At 39.8% G+C, this 15,920-nt stretch overlaps 1 non-coding gene and 2 pseudogenes across 1 annotated transcript; 2 read left to right on the top strand and 1 right to left on the bottom strand.

The window, feature by feature from the left end:
* Positions 866-2,427, bottom strand: Eif3s6-ps3 (eukaryotic translation initiation factor 3, subunit 6, pseudogene 3; annotated as a pseudogene).
* On the top strand, positions 10,014-10,120 carry Gm25598. Its single transcript, XR_003952467.1, has one exon. It is a non-coding gene; the product is annotated as a U6 spliceosomal RNA (small nuclear RNA).
* Positions 10,121-14,027: 3,907 nt separating this feature from the next.
* Positions 14,028-14,543, top strand: Gm3292 (annotated as a pseudogene).
* The last annotated feature ends 1,377 nt before the right edge of the window (positions 14,544-15,920 follow it).

Genomic DNA, 15,920 nt, shown 5'->3' with positions numbered 1-15,920 from the left:
AATCTAAGAATAATAAGGATAGAGGGAGGAGAAGAAACCCAGGTCAGACACAGAAAATATTTTCAACAAAATCATAAAAGAAGAAAACGTTTCCACTATAAAGAAGATGGTACCTATCAAGGTACATGAAGCATACAGAACACCTAATAGAATAGACCAGGAAAGAAATTCCCCATGACACATAATAAATAAAGCACTAAACATACAGAACAAGCAGCGAATATTAAAAGCTGTAAAGGAAAAGGATCAAATTACATACATTGGTAGATCTATCAGAATTAAACCTGACTTTTCAGGGAAATCTCTAAAAGCCAGAAGGGCCTGGATAGATGTTCTACAGACTCTAAAAGAATAACAAATAAAGATTCATCACCTGAAATGAGTTACACATAATCAACTTGTTAGTCAAAGGATCCCAGGGGAACCCTTAAGCAAAGCAGGCTGTTACAAAGGCTATAGGCTTCCATATCCTCCACTGGTAGGTGTCTCACTAGTGTCACCTTAATAGGCTCCCCAGAATCTCCCCCATACAGTTCTCCCATTATTCCCAGATATACCCCCCCATTGCCATACTCACTCCCAGCCTTCTCTCACACCTGATCCCCATCCTCATTCCTATGTTCACCCCTCTCCCACCCAGTTCTTGCCCTCTATCCACCTCCAATGTCTATTTTATTTCACAGTGAGACTCACGGATCCTCCTCTTGGCCCTCTTTATTGCTTAGATTCTTTGAGTCTGTTGATTTTAGCATGGTTATCCTGTACTTTACAGCTAATATCCACCTATAAGTGAGGATACACCATGCATGTCTTTCTGGGTCTGGGATGATTCTTTTCTTTTCTTTCTTTCTTTCTTTTTTTTTTTAATGAATCATGACCAATTTTATTCAAATTCTTCAAAATTTGTAGCAAATGTGTTAATTGCTTCTAAAACTGTATGTCATCCTTTATACACAATGGTTACTGTGTCTTCCACTTACACAAGTAAGTGAAGGACACAGTAACTATTTTCTTTATAATGGTTACTTTTCTTCTTTTCTTTATAATCCTTTAATAGAAGCCAGAGTCTTGGGCTGCCCAGCTGGGAGCCTCGGATCTGCTGCTCTGATTGAGTTTCTTTTCAATATTCATGGGCAACATTTGACTTCTAACAGAAAGACGTTTAGTCTTTTCTATCACTTGCTGGTAGGGCGAGACTGCATTGTTGCCCATTACCACATGACCTAGTTTAGAATCAATCTTGGCATCCAACCTTGCATTTCTAATCAAATTCCCAATCCATCTTTCAGCTTCTTCTGGAGTCATATTCAGTTTATCTGCTAACATCTTAATGCTGATACACTGGTGGATACGACAAAAAGTCTCAAATATGAAGAGACGGAAATTCTCAATGAAGTCCTCAAGACACGCTACCAGGAAGAAGTCATCCACGATTCACATTCTCCCAGCTTTTTCTGAGCCCCGTCAAAATCAAAGTTAACATATAGGCATTCAACAAATTCTGTAATTGGGTCTTTATGCGTGTAAGACTCCTGTTGAGTAACTTTCACTAGATCTTTTCCCATCTGCCGGTGTTTCCGCACATTTTCGCTGGTTGTGACGGCAGTGGTCAAATAGAGGAGAATATGTGGACACATTGTCTGAATTGCATTAAGGTACTATGGTTGGTAAAGGAAAAGATCAATAATATTGTCACGACCTTTTGGATGGTTGAAAAAATAAAAAACAAATAAAGACCAATGAATAAGCCATGTTCTCTGCTAAAGAGACTGGAGTGGAGAACTCACAGAATTATTGTCTATGGTCTCTTTTGATGGACTAAGGTCTTCTGTGGCTGCATCCCAATTCTGCATTAAGATTTCAGAGGCCATTTTCCCCCAGAGTGAACCTAAAGCAATTCTATTTGTTGCTGGAACCAAAACTCTAAAGAAGTAAAGATACTTGGCTGCTCCAGAGTAATTTCCACACTCATACTGGAATTTTGCGTATCTGTAGAGTGTATATAAATAAGCCCTCTTGCTTAAACCCATGCTTGTCTGCCAGGTAGTCAAATAACATCCGGCCATCCCTGGTTGACTACATCTGCCTTGTAGTTTCTGGATCTTCAAACATCTTCATAATTGGTTCTGTTTGCCTGGAGCTGTCTCAGCTGCACAACAACTGTGGTTCTTTTTTCTCTCAAAGCATGAGGGATATCATCAGAATAAAGGTTTTTGTAGACATCCACAGCAAAGTCCACCATATTGGTATCACTAAGAAGATCCAATTTTCCTTGCAATAATTCTTTTTCATTATAAATCTCTTTCACAGAGAGAAACTCAAAAAGCCAAAAGACCAGATACCGATACAGAAAGTGTGTGATGCAAGTAGTCAAGTTGTACGCCACCATCTTGCGCACACGGAGGAGGGGAGGAGGAGCACTTGTTCCAGGATGATTATTTTCTAAAAGTTCCATCCACTTGCCTGCAAAATTCATGATGTCTTTGTTTTTAATAGCTGAATAGTGTACCTTTGTATAGATTACCACATTTTCCTCTAAAACCTCTTGAGCTAGGACCCTATAGTTCAAAATACCCTCAAGAACACTGTCTTCCATGTTTCTACTAGAATGGCCCATTAAGCCCTACTTAAAGGATTCCACTGCTTTACAAAGTCCCAAAATCTACATACCTCCAAACAAAAGCATGGTCAGCCCTACCACAACAATATCCCAGTCACTGGTACCAGCTTCTGTCGTTTTGTTTTGTTTTGTTTTGTTTTGTTTTGTTTTGTTTTTTTCGAGACAGGGTTTCTCTGTGTAGCCCTGGCTGTCCTGGAACTCACTTTGTAGACCAGGCTGACCTCGAACCCAGAAATCCATCTGCCTCTACCTCCCAAGTGCTGGGATTAAAGGCATGCGCCACCACTGCCCGGCCCAGCTTCTGTCTTAGTTAGGGTTTTACTACTGTGAACAGACACCATGACCAAGGCAACTCTTATAAAAACAACATTTAATTGGGAATAGCATACAGGTTCAGAGGTTCAGTCCATTATCCTCAAGGAGGGAAGCATGAAGAAGCTAGAGAATTTGCTGAGAGTTCTAGTCTTGTTCCAAAGGAAATCAGACAAAGACTGACTTCTAGGCAGCTAGGAGGACAGCCTCAAAGCCCACGCCCCCAATGATACACTTCCTCCAACAAGTCCACACCTATTCCAACAAGGCTACTCCTCCTAATAGTGCCACTCCCTGGGCCAAGTATATTCAAACCACCACAAAAATGAAATTTTAGTTTTTCTCAAGGAAGTTTCTCTGGGGAAACAAACTACTCTTAAGGGTAAGCCCAATGCCCAGCTGTAGATGGCCAACAGAAAACGAACTCAAGAATATCTTTGGAGGTTTCTTGTCTCATGTCATGCCAGGGTCTTTTTTCAGTATATTCCCTTTTTCATTTTTCACTTACTTACCTATTTTTATACTATAGGTCTCTTGTATATATATGATGGCCTCCAGTTTTATGTTTACATGAGATTCCTGAATGTGCAAAGAGCATGTCTCTGAGTCTCTATCTTGTGTCTTTTTGTGAGCTCGTCTCCTTCTGTTTGTTTGTTTTGTCCTATTTCAATGTCTTTGCTTTTGTTTTACTTAAAATTTTATTTTATCTTATTACCCCTTAGATGCTTGTTGGTTTTTTGGGTTTTGGGGGTTTTTTTTTGGGGGTGGTGGGGGTTCGAGACAGGGTTTCTCTGTATAGCCCTGGCTGTCCGGGCACTCACTCTGTAGACCAGGCTGTCCTTGAACTCAGAAATTTGCCTGCCTCTACCTCCCAAGTGCTGGGATTAAAGGCATGTGCCACCAAAGCCCAGCTTCAAATAGCCTGTTGGGTTTCTAATGAAAGACAGAAAGAACGTAGAGCCTGATGGGAAGGGAAGGAGTAGAGGAAGAAGAAACAGTAATCAGAATATATTGTATAAAGAAAATCTATTTCCAATAAAAGAAAAGTATCCAGCATTCTGCTATGAGTCGATTAAGAATTCATGCAGTAGTGATGGAATCAAAGCCATGTTTTAAATTCATAAATCCAGTGTGGTTTTGTACATCTTTAAATTATAGCATGAAGATGCTAACTATACACCTGCCAGATCGGAGGCCAAGGGGTAGATGATTGCAAAGCTCCAAATATGTTGTCAAGTGCCTGTATTCACAGAACAAAGGAGGGTAATGAGAGAGGTAACAGAGTTCTTCCATTTAATTTAAAATGTATCACATCATTTTTAGTCCTCGTGCTTAGAAATATCCTCTTACAAATAACAAAAAGGAAAAAAAAGAATAAAATTTCAAGTTGCGTTTTGTTGAGATGGTTTACTACTCGAGTATGTATTTGCTTGTTTGCAGTGTCTTGATATGTCACACTGGCTGGCTTTGAACTTTCAATCCCCCTGCTTTTAAGGGCTTAGACCAAAGATATATGCATCACCATACTCCAGCTTTGGAATTTTTAAGAAAGCAAAAGCATGACTTTTAAGGTTGTTTGGAACCCAAACAGACCTAGAAATTGTACACCAGAATATGAGATTTGATTGACATCACACTTTGTAGCTAAAGAAAATCAGCCTAAATTGCCATAAGAAGAAGCACAAGGAAGCCAAGAGATGCACAAAGACTGCTGGTCAGCTTTGCTTGTCTGTTTGATTTGTTTCTCCTGAAACAAAGACATGATTGCAAAGTGATTGTAACAACAGGTAACCATAAGAAGATAGCCATAACGACCTTTTTGAAACAAAAGGTAGGGTTGCAAGATGGTTACTGTAAATTTTAGGCTGTCCTTCCCAACCACTTAATTCCCAGAAATCTGAAACTAATTATTTATTAATAAGTGCTTAGGCCATAAACTTTACCTTGTTTTACAACTAGCTCTTAACTTAGTTATCCCTTTTATTTTAAACTGGGTTCAGCTATGTGACTGGTTTCTTCTTACGTCTGTCTCCTCAGCGGTCCAGGGGCAAATCTCCCTCATCGCTGATTATTTTCTAGAATTCTCTATCCCTGACGACGGATGTCCCATCTCCTGTTTCCTGCTTTAGCTCATTGGCCATAGGCTTCTTTATTGTCAGGTAATGTTTATACACAGTTCACAAGAGATTTTCTCTAGAGGTTTTAACTTTTTGAAATAAAGACATGATTGCCAGTCATGGAAAAGACAGTACAGAACCATTTGTAGTTAAGGTTGTAGGGAGGGGTTTAGTTTCAGACCCTGGGACAGGGACTGAGGTGCCTATCTTAACATACCAAAGCAGATCTGGCTTCCAGGTTCTCCCAGTATCCCTTCATCCCTACCTAGCATATCCTGCCGTCAACAATGCACTTTCCAGCCCAGGGGCTGGGCTGTATTTCCCCCAGATGCTCCTTTCTATATAATCCATTTTGGTATCCCCTCTATCTTCCCCTCCTCTCTCACCCTCTGTCTCTGTCTCTGTCTCTGTCTCTGTCTCTATCTCTGAGCTTGTGTTCTTTCTGTCTTTCTCTTCCCCCTCTCCTCTCTTCCCTTCCCATTCACTGGCCTCCTTGGGGCCAGTGAATTCACCCCAAAGCAGCTTCCCAATAAACCTGCATTTAATATAATCAAATCTGGCCTGAACTGGCTCACTTCACTGGCAGAAAAATAACTTATCAGTGGGGCAAAGCCCAATCCTTTAGAAATAGGTTTCATCATAAACAGGAATGAACCTACTTTGTCTTTACTATAAGATGGCTTTTATAAGCCGAAGATGGAGGGAGGATGGTTCTTCACTACAAAGCAAGACTCCATCTGAAAGCAAAACAAAACAAAATCAGCATTGACTAATGAAACAAGTAAGGTTTGACTTGTGTCAGATTCGTTCTTTCACAAGGAGCAAATATGAAAGATGTGAAATCCTTTCCAAGAAACAGAAAGGTATGGTTCCTCACCTCCCATTCCTTCAGGGTCTTGAGGAAAAGAAAACTTGTTTCAAATAGAAGTCCTAGCCAATCATACATTCCTGACATTCTTCAGTGATAGACAATTCCAGCTGTGACAGCTGATGAGTGCAAAACAAGTCACTAGCAAGAGCCCAGACCTCAGACAATCCCTTCCTGCTCCCAAGCTGCCATCTTTTGCATCACGCCCTACTCCTATATTCTCCAGAGTTTTGTTGTAAACATCTTATTAGCATGTACTGTTTCCTCTTTGTCCATTATCAACTTGATTCTGGCACTGAATACTACCTGAGGCCTCTGTGTGGCTCAAATAGCTTATAAGGCTCAAATATGAGAAGAAAAAAGGAGAACGTTTAATATTTGTACATTCGTAATAATTTCTACAATGATTTCTATGTACTAAGTATAATTTATCGAGTTATCTTAAAATATACTTGCAATTTTTATAGTATTGGTCTAGATACATTTTATCTGTATATTAAAGTATACTCAATTGCTTTTCCTAATTTAAACTATTAATGAGTACAATCGGCTCTTAGAATAAAGGATATCCAGTTTTCTGTTTCACACACACGTTTTGTGGTACTTTTTTTTCCAATAAACATTTAGAACTAAAGAATATATGTATATTCTTTATATGTGTATATATATGTATATATGTGTATATACATATATATATATATATATATATATATATATATTCTTTTTTTTTTTTAATTTTTCGAGGCAGGGTTTCTCTGTGTAGCCCTGGCTGTCCTGGAACTCACTCTGTAGACCAAACTGGCCTCGAACTCAGAAATCCGCCTGCCTCTGCCTCCCGAGTGCTGGGGTTAAAGGCATGAGCCACCACGCCCGGCAATATATTCTTTTTTTAATTAGGTATTTTCTTCATTTACATGCCAAATGCTATCCCAAAAGTCCCCCATACCCTCCCCCACACATACTCCCCTACCCACCCACTCCCACTTCTTGGCCCTGGTGTTCCCCTGTACTGAGGTATATAAAGTTTGCAAGACCAAGGGGCCTCTCTTCCCAATAATGGCCAACTAGGCCATCTTCTGCTACATAGGTAGCTAGAGATACGAGCTCTGGAGGTACTGGTTAGTTCATGTTGTTGTTCCTCCTATAGGGTTGCAGACCCCTTTAGCTCCTTGGGTACTTTCTCTAGTTGCAAAACTCATGAAACTCAAGAAGAATGAAGACCAAAGTGTGGTCACTTTGCCCCTTCTTAGAATTGGGAACAAAACATCCATGGAAGGAGTTACAGAGACAAAGTTTGGAGCTGAGACGAAAGGATGGACCATCTAGAGACTGCCACACCCGGGGATCCATCCCATAATCAGCCTCCAAACACAGACACCATTGCATACGCCACCAAGATGTTGCTGAAAGGACCCTGATATAGCTGTCTCTTGCGAGGCTATGCCAGGGCCTGGCAAACACAGAAGTGGATGCTCACAGTCAGCTATTGGATGGAACACAGGGTCCCCATTTTTGTGGTACTTTAAAGACTGATTGTAGTATCTTCCATTTGCCGTTTCTCTGTAATGTTCTGGCCGTTAGGAATAGAGGTGAATGTAGGGATAGAGATTTTGTCTGTGAACGAAGCTCTGAGTGATGCTGGCTGGTCTAAATGGTTTCGTGTATGTGCAGCGTCTTCACTACTCACTTTTCTACAAAGGTTCTTCATCAGCTTCTCAGAGCTCTCTTGTCATAGACAAAGTGTAGCATGTGTAGCCTTTGGCACAGGTTTTCCTCAAGACTTACAAGATCTAAAAATATTCTGCATGTGTGAGTCGAATTAGTCTCCAACTGTAGTCTGCAGATATAATCGAAAGAGTTCCTAATCTCTCTCTTCTACTACCTTCCAGAGAGGTGGATGGCTAAACAACAAATCAAGTTTTCCTTACAGTAAAAGAACCCAAAAATATTTTCTCATGATACTTCAAAGAAATTGTCAATTTTCTCTTTATTTGCATATTCCTCATGAATTATGACTTTGTTAATTTAATATGCATCCACGTATCTGTTTCATTATGTGCCTCTGTAGGAACACATTAGCACTGTAGGATTTCCTTTGACTATCAGGCTTATAATACTAATAGAACATAAGATTTGTATTACTTATTTGCTTACTATTTTATTTTTCTGCTGGGGAAATCATACTTCGGGCCTCGTGCATTCGAGGTCAGTCCATTCCCACAGAGCTATCCACAACACACTTACACTTCCTTTTGTTCCTTATCTCTGTGACTACAAGTTTTATATTTCGCATTTACAATTTTACAGAATTCCATACTTTAACCACTACAAAAAGTGATTCAAGAAAGCTATTTTGGCTCCTTGTACAGTAGGGTAAGAAGTAAAGTAAATTTTTACCATCTTAAATTTAAAGGAAAGTCTATCTTTTTCATTCAGTTTGAACATTAAGCCCATAAGATAAAAATGTAAACTTCAATAAGATTTAACTAAAACATATTTATTACATCATACTTCAAGTAGCATGTTATCTATTATTTACAAATATTATATGGCTTACTAATCATATTATTAGACCTGTTACTATTTAGTGCAGAATAATGTTAGCAATAATAATTCTCAAATATTATGAGTTAATAACTGGGCTACTGAGCTGGGCATCCTCTGAAAATGGTTCAAAGATTTTCAACAAAACATGCAAGCAAAGAAAAGAAGAGCAAGAAAGATAAGGGGGAGGCTTCGAAGGCTAAGAGCTTGCTATGGAAGCCTGAATTTAATCCCCACTACATACATTTAAAAGGCATGGTGGTCTGCACTTGTAGCCTCAGTGCTCCAAGGGAGGCTACATGGTCCCCTGGAACTCACAGGCCAACTAGGTTGTATATCATAATTGTTAAGTTCTCCACCAAGAGAGAGACCTTGTCTCAAGAAGAAAAAAAAAAAAAAGTGGGGCAGAGAAGCCGACAGTCTTGATTTCATCAGGCTGAGACTTCTGCATTAGAACAGTGAGGGAGTCCAAGCTTTCCATAGGATGCAGGTTGAGTACATTTACAGCGGCTGGGAGATCTACCTATATGCATAGGTAGCTACCAGGAAGTTAGAGCTACTTTGTGTGGTTTGAGTTGGGAGCAGGATGGGCTGTTTTCCATATCAGGACATATTGTTTCTGCAGGTGAAGCAGACAGGTTGGGCTGGAGCCAAGCAAGTCTGTATGATGAGAGGCTGTTGCCCAGTACTGCCTTACTCAGTTCTTCATGACCTGAGGCTAGTACCCAACAGATGGCGTCTGAGGAGCAATACCTGAATTTGACCACTAGCCTGCACTCACAGATACACACATGTGCAAGTACACACACACACACACACACACACACACACACACACACACAAAACATACATATGAGAAGAAATACAAGAAAAACAAAAACAAAAGGTCCATATGTTTCTTTTTTTTTTTTTGTCTAGAAGGGCCAACGAAGGTCAGAAAAGGGCCTCAACTGCCCTAAACCTAAGGTGTAAGACACCTGACGTGGTTCTGGGAACAGAACTTGGGTCCTCTGGGAAAGTGGGGAGCAATTTGAACTATTGAGTCATCTCTCCAGCTCCTTGTATTTCTTGATAATAGAGAAGATGCCCACGATTTACAGAAGGGAAATTGCAAAAACGTCAAAAACTAAGCAAGCTATGGCATTTACAATTGGAGTACTTGATGCACTAGCTAGTCTTATTAAAATTTAAAATTTCATCACCATTAAATTGATATTCCCCAAACTGTATCAGTAAACATTTCTTAACAGTCACTAGAAAAATAATAAAGGAATTTTACTGGGGGAAAAAGGGACTTCTTATCCCATATAGTGTGTGTGTGTGTGTGTGTGTGTGTGTGTGTGTGTGTGTGTGTGTTCATATTCTAAGGATCCAGCTCAGGTCCCCATGCTTAGAAAGCAAACATGGAAGCAAATGTCACCTCCTTGTCACTATCATTCCTTCCTATGCCTATCTTTGATTTATTTGTGTTGCTTTAAGAGGAGGGAACATGAACATAAGTTGAGGCTGTAAGGATTGTGTAGCTTTAAGCAAGATAAAGATTTTGAGGATGGTGCTATCTTTGGCAGTACATATACTAAAATTGGAATAACACAGAGAAGATTAGCATGGTCCCTGCGCAAGGATGACACACAAATTTGTGAACTGTTTCATATTTTTCCCACTCTCTTCTTATCTATTCAATACAATACTTGAAGTCCTAGCCAGAGCAATTAGACAACAAAAGGAAGTCAAAGGGATAAAAATTGAAAAGGAAGAAGTCAAAATATCATTATTTGCAGATGATATGATAGTACACTTAAGTGACCCCAAAAATTCCACCAGAGAACTCCTACAGCTGATAAACAATTTCAGCAAAGTGGATGGATATAAAATGAACTCAAACGAATCAGTAGCCTTCCTATACTCAGAGGATAAACAGGCTGAGAAAGAAATTAGGGAAGCGACACCCTTCACAATACTCACAAATAATATAAAATATCTTGGTGTGACTCTAACCAAGCAATTGAAAGATCTGTATGACAAGAACTTTAAGTTCCTGAAGAAAGAAATAGAAGATCTCAGAAGATGGAAAGATCTCCTATGCTCATGGATTGGCAGGATTAATATAGTAAAAAATGGCCATCTTACCTAAAGCAATCTACAGAATCAATGCAATCCCCATCAAAATTCCAGTTCAATTCTTCATAGAGTTAGAAAGAACAATTTTCAAATTCATTTGGAATAACAAAAATCTCAGGTTAGTAAAACGATTCTCAACAATAGAAGAACCTCTGGTGGAATGCCTGACCTCAAGCTGTACTACAGAGCAATCATGATTAAAAAAAAAATGCATGGTATTGGTACAGAGACAGGCAGGAAGATCAATGGAATAGAATTGAAAATCCAGAAATGAACCCACACACCTATGGTCACATGATCATTGACAAAGGAGCTAAAACCATCCAGTGGAAAAAAGACAGCATTTTCAACAAATGGTACTGGTTCAACTGGCAGTCAACATGTAGAAGAATGCAAATTGATCCATTCTTATTTCCCTGTACAAAGCTCAAGTCCAAGTGGATAAAGGATCACACATAAAATCAGATACACTGAAACTAATAGAAGAGAAAGTGGGGAAGAGGGCTGGCGAGATGGCTCAGCGGGTAAGAGCACTGACAGCTCTTTCAAAGGTCCTAAGTTCAAATCCCAGCACCCACATGGTGGCTCACAACCATCCATAACAAGATCTGATGCCCTCTTCTGGAGTGTCTGAAGACAGCTACAGTGTACTTACATATAATAAGTAAATAAATCTTTAAAAAGAAAGAAAGGAAGGAAGGAAGGAAGGAAGGAAGAAAGAAAGAAAGAAAGAAAGAAAGAAAGAAAGAAAGAAAGAAAGAAAGAAAGAAAGAAAAAGGAAGTGGGGAAGAGCCTTGAGCACATGGGCACAGGGGAAATTTTCTTGAACAGAACACCAATGGCTTATGCTCTAAGATCAAGAATCGACAAATGGGACCTCATAAAATTGCAAAACTTCTGTAAGGCAAAGGACACTGTCAATAAGACAAAAAGGCAACCAACAGATTGGGAAAAGATCTTTAACAATCTTACATCCAATAGAGGGCTAATGTCCAATATATAAAAAGAACTCAAGAAGTTAGACTCTAGAGAATCAAATAACCACATTTAAAAATGGGGTAGAGAGCTAAACAAAGAATTTTCAACTGAGGAATCTCAAATGGCTGAGAAGCACCTAAAGAAATATTCACCATCCTTAGTCATCAGGGAAATGCAAATCAAAACAACCCTGAGATTCCACCTCACACCAGTCAGAATGGCTAAGATCAAAAACTCAGGTGACAGCAGATGCTGGCAAGGATGTGGAGAAAGAGGAACATTCGCCCATTGTTGGTGGGATTGCAAGCTGGAACAACCACTCTGAAAATCAGTCTGGTGGTTCCTCAGAAAATTTGACATAGTACTACGGGAAGATTCAGCTATACCACTCCTGGGCATATACCCAAAAGATGCTCAAACATATAACAAGAACACATGCTCCACTATGTTCATAGCAGCCTTACTTAAAATAGCCAGAAGCTGGAAAGAACCTAGATGTCCCTCAACAGATGAATGGATACAGAAAAGTACACAATGTAGTACTACTCAGCTATTAAAAACAATGACTTCATGAAATTCGCAGGTAGATGGATGGAACTAGGAAATATCATTCTGAGAGAGGTAACAAAAGAACACACTGAGCAAAAGGCTCAGAATATCCAAGATACAATTTACAGACCATATGAAGCTCACAAAGAAGGAAGACCAAAGTGTGGGTGCATCAGTCCTATTTAGAAGGGGGAACAAAATAATCACGGGAGGTAGAGGATAGAAGGGACTTGAGAGGAAGAGAGAAGGAGGAGAGGGAAAAGGGGGGCAGGATCAAGTAGGGGAGGAGACTGGGGAGATGTACAGAGGGTCAGGAAATTGAACAGAGGTGTGTAGCAATGGGGGATGGGGAACTGGGCATAACCACCAGAAAGTCCCAAAAGCCAAGAAACAAGAGGCTCCCAGGACCCAATGGGGATGACTTTAGCTGAAATACCCAACAAAGGAGAGAGAGAACCTGTAGAGACCATATCCAGAGGATGGGCATGGCCCCTGATTGAGGGATGGGACCACCCACCCATCTCCAAAATATTAGCCTAGAATTGCTCCTGTCTAAAGGAAATACAGGGACAAAGACTGGAGCAGAGACTGAAGGAAAGGTCATCCAGAAATTGCCCCACCTAGGAATCCATCCCTTATGCAGCCACCAAACCCAGACACTACTGCTGATGCCAAGAAGTGCTTGCTAACAGGAGCCTGGTATAGCTATCCCCTGATAGGCTCTGCCAGAGCCTATGCAATACAGATGTGGCCCGCAGTCAACCATCAGACTGAGCACAAGGCCCCCAATGTAGGAGTTAGGGGAAGGACTGAAGGAAGGAGCTTAAGGGGTTTGCAACCTTATAGGAAGAACAACAATATCAACCAACCAGACCCCTCAGAGCTCCCAGGGCCTAAACCACCAACTAAAGAGTATACATGGCTCCAGCGGCATATGTAGCAGAGGATGGCCTTATCAATGGGAGGGGAGGATCTTGGTCCTGTGAAGGATAGATGCCCCAGTGTAGGGGAATGCTAGGGCAGTGAGGTGAGAGTGGGTGGGTGGATGGGGAAGCACCTTCATAGAAGCAGTGGGAGAGGGATAGGAGGTTTGCAGAGGAGAAACCAGGAACAATGATAACATTTGAAATGTAAATAAACAAAATATCCAAGAGAAAAAAAGAAAAAAAAATTTGATGATGAAAAACACAAGTCATATCCTTTTATTGATGGAACATCCAAGATCTAATTAGACACTTAAATATTTTAGCCTATGTGAATGAGACAGTGGGAGTGTTGAAGTTGAACTGTTATACAATATAATTGACCATAGCTAATAACAACCTGAAGGAACTCTTAAAAAAAATCACTGAGACTAGATGGTAAATATTCTCATCCCCTCCAAAACAATAAACCCTAAGCATATCAAGTCGATATTAAATTTAGGCATTCTACAATGTATACCTACTCCAAAGCATTGTGTTGTCATGATAAATATATGTAATTATCATTTCTAAGTTAAAATTTTTACATAATAGCAACACAATTTTCAAAGTTCACATTTCTCACTACTATTTATTTTCGAACAAATTTTTATTTTCTAACATGAGGAGTACTTAAACACAAAGTCATGCTGAAATGGAAACATTAATTATCCTGATTTGATCAATACATGCTGTATTCCTGTACTAAAATATCATGCTTTAATCCATAAATGTGTACAAATATTTTTTAAGAGGGGGGCTTCTTATCCTGTGTGTTGAGACACTTGTTAGAGGAAATGGAAATGTCAAACAACCTTGATTTAATCATTAAACAATATATACTTGCATTATAAGCTGTCATGTCTCTTCCCCATAAATTTGAACTCAAGGAAATTCTCCTTACTAGTTCTATTTTAAAAAGTGTATATTGCTAGTAAAAGCTAGGCATGGTTTTAGGTTTTGTTTAAACAGGAGATGAGATGTATAGTTTCTAAGCAGCACTTCATAGATGGCAGCCAGCAGGAGGCTGATGAAGGAGTGTGAAGAGACCTGAAAATGTGGGATGAAATCTTCCCTAACACCCAGGTTGACAAACGTAATTGACTGACTTGACAAGGGCTTATTGTTCCTGACGGCCCTCCATATGATGCCTTCAGAACTGAAATAAACTTTCCAGCAAAGTATCCACTCAAACCACCCAACATCACATTTAAAACAAAGATCTACCACCCTGACATTGATGAAAAGGGGCAGATCTGTCTGCAGGTAATTACTGCTGAAAACTGGAACCTAGCCACCAAGACTGGCCAAGCAATTCAGCCCCTGGCAGCACTGGTGAACAGCCCCAGCCTCCGTACCCACTCTGGGCTGACCTAGCTGAAGAATTCTCTAAGTACCGTAGAAAATTCTGTAAGAATACTTTAGGGTTTACATTTTTAAAAAAAATGGGGGAAAATCGACCTGTGGACTAAAATCTACCATAACCTGGTGCAGTGTATTCAGATACCCCACAAAGCACAAATCTGGAAAACTGACATGTGCCACCAACCGGCATCTGTGTGTGACAGTTACCAACTTTCTACAGTTTTCTTAATCAAAAATGGTCTAGGTAACCTGTAAAGAAGGATTAGAAAATTCAGATGATCTAAGAAAAGAAAGAAAGAAAGACAGACAGACTAGCACGTCATGAAATTTCAGCCTTTTTGTGCATTAATTTCAAAAACTCTACAAGGAAATAAGGCACAGATGACCACAGAGGGGACTAAAGCCCAAGCTTTCAAAGTGGGACAAAAAAAAAAAAAAAAAACGAGACTGTGGAAAAGTTAAATGTATCATTTAAATAAATACAAGCTGAGGCGATTTGCATAACAATTGGCATCCATTTTTGCATCGGCCAGTATTATGGAAAAGGGGATTGTGATGATTTGTGTCTGTGTTTATGTGAAGTCTAGCTAGCTGTGCAGAGGAGTGAAGAACTGGGCTGCATCAGAAGTCGCCTTCTGAGCTGACTCTCTGGATTTCCTTTGAACTCGTTTTCAACATTATGCTATGCAGCAGCTTGTCTTTGTGTTGGTAGAAGGAGAAGGAAAAACACAGGAGACTAGGCTTTAGTTTCTAAATTAAAGCTCTGCTGGGCTGATTGCTCAAGTGGCTTTTCAAAGGCAAAACAAGTGGGGACATTAAAATTCCTGTTTCTGTAGGACCACTAACTGAGCCCAACACCACCACCGCCACCTTTTGTTGTTGTTGTTGTTGTTGTTGTTGTTGTTGTTGTTCTCAATACCAAATAGAGCAGGTTCCAGTGTATCTTACAGACACCTTAAACGGACTCAAGGTATTTTTGTTTGGTTTGGTTTGGTTTGGTTTGGTTTGGTTTTCTCCCCAATTTGATTGGTATTTAGAGAAGATAACGGAAAATGAAATGCAAAAATCCAGACAGGGAATATGACGAGGGGTCTTTTGTTATTGAATTTCTGAACCTGGGAGTTCTGAGTCCTCAACCTTCCACATTTTTCTTGATAGTGAACCCAAGGTTCAGAAGTTAAACCCTCGAAGTCCCGCCCTTTTTTATACTACCCTATGCTGCCCCTACCGTTAGATGGAGAAACTGCAGGTAAAGGTTAGTGGAGAGAAGGCGATCTGGGGAGGATAAGGATTAACTAACTACCTGAGCCCAGATGCTTAGAGTTTTGTCTTAACTAAAGAAAACAAAACAAAACCGCACTCTTGTTCTAGAATGAGTGAGCTGCCGCTAACTATCTATGAAGCTCAAGAATCACCCTGGAGGTCTTTAATGATAAAATATTAAACTAAAAATAAGCCAGAAATTACAGGTTTATTTTTCACTA

The sequence above is a fragment of the Mus musculus genome, chromosome 17 (genome assembly GCF_000001635.26).
Source record: "Mus musculus strain C57BL/6J chromosome 17, GRCm38.p6 C57BL/6J".
Classification (NCBI taxonomy): Eukaryota; Metazoa; Chordata; class Mammalia; order Rodentia; family Muridae; genus Mus; species Mus musculus.
This window is presented reverse-complemented; position numbering and strand designations above follow the sequence as displayed.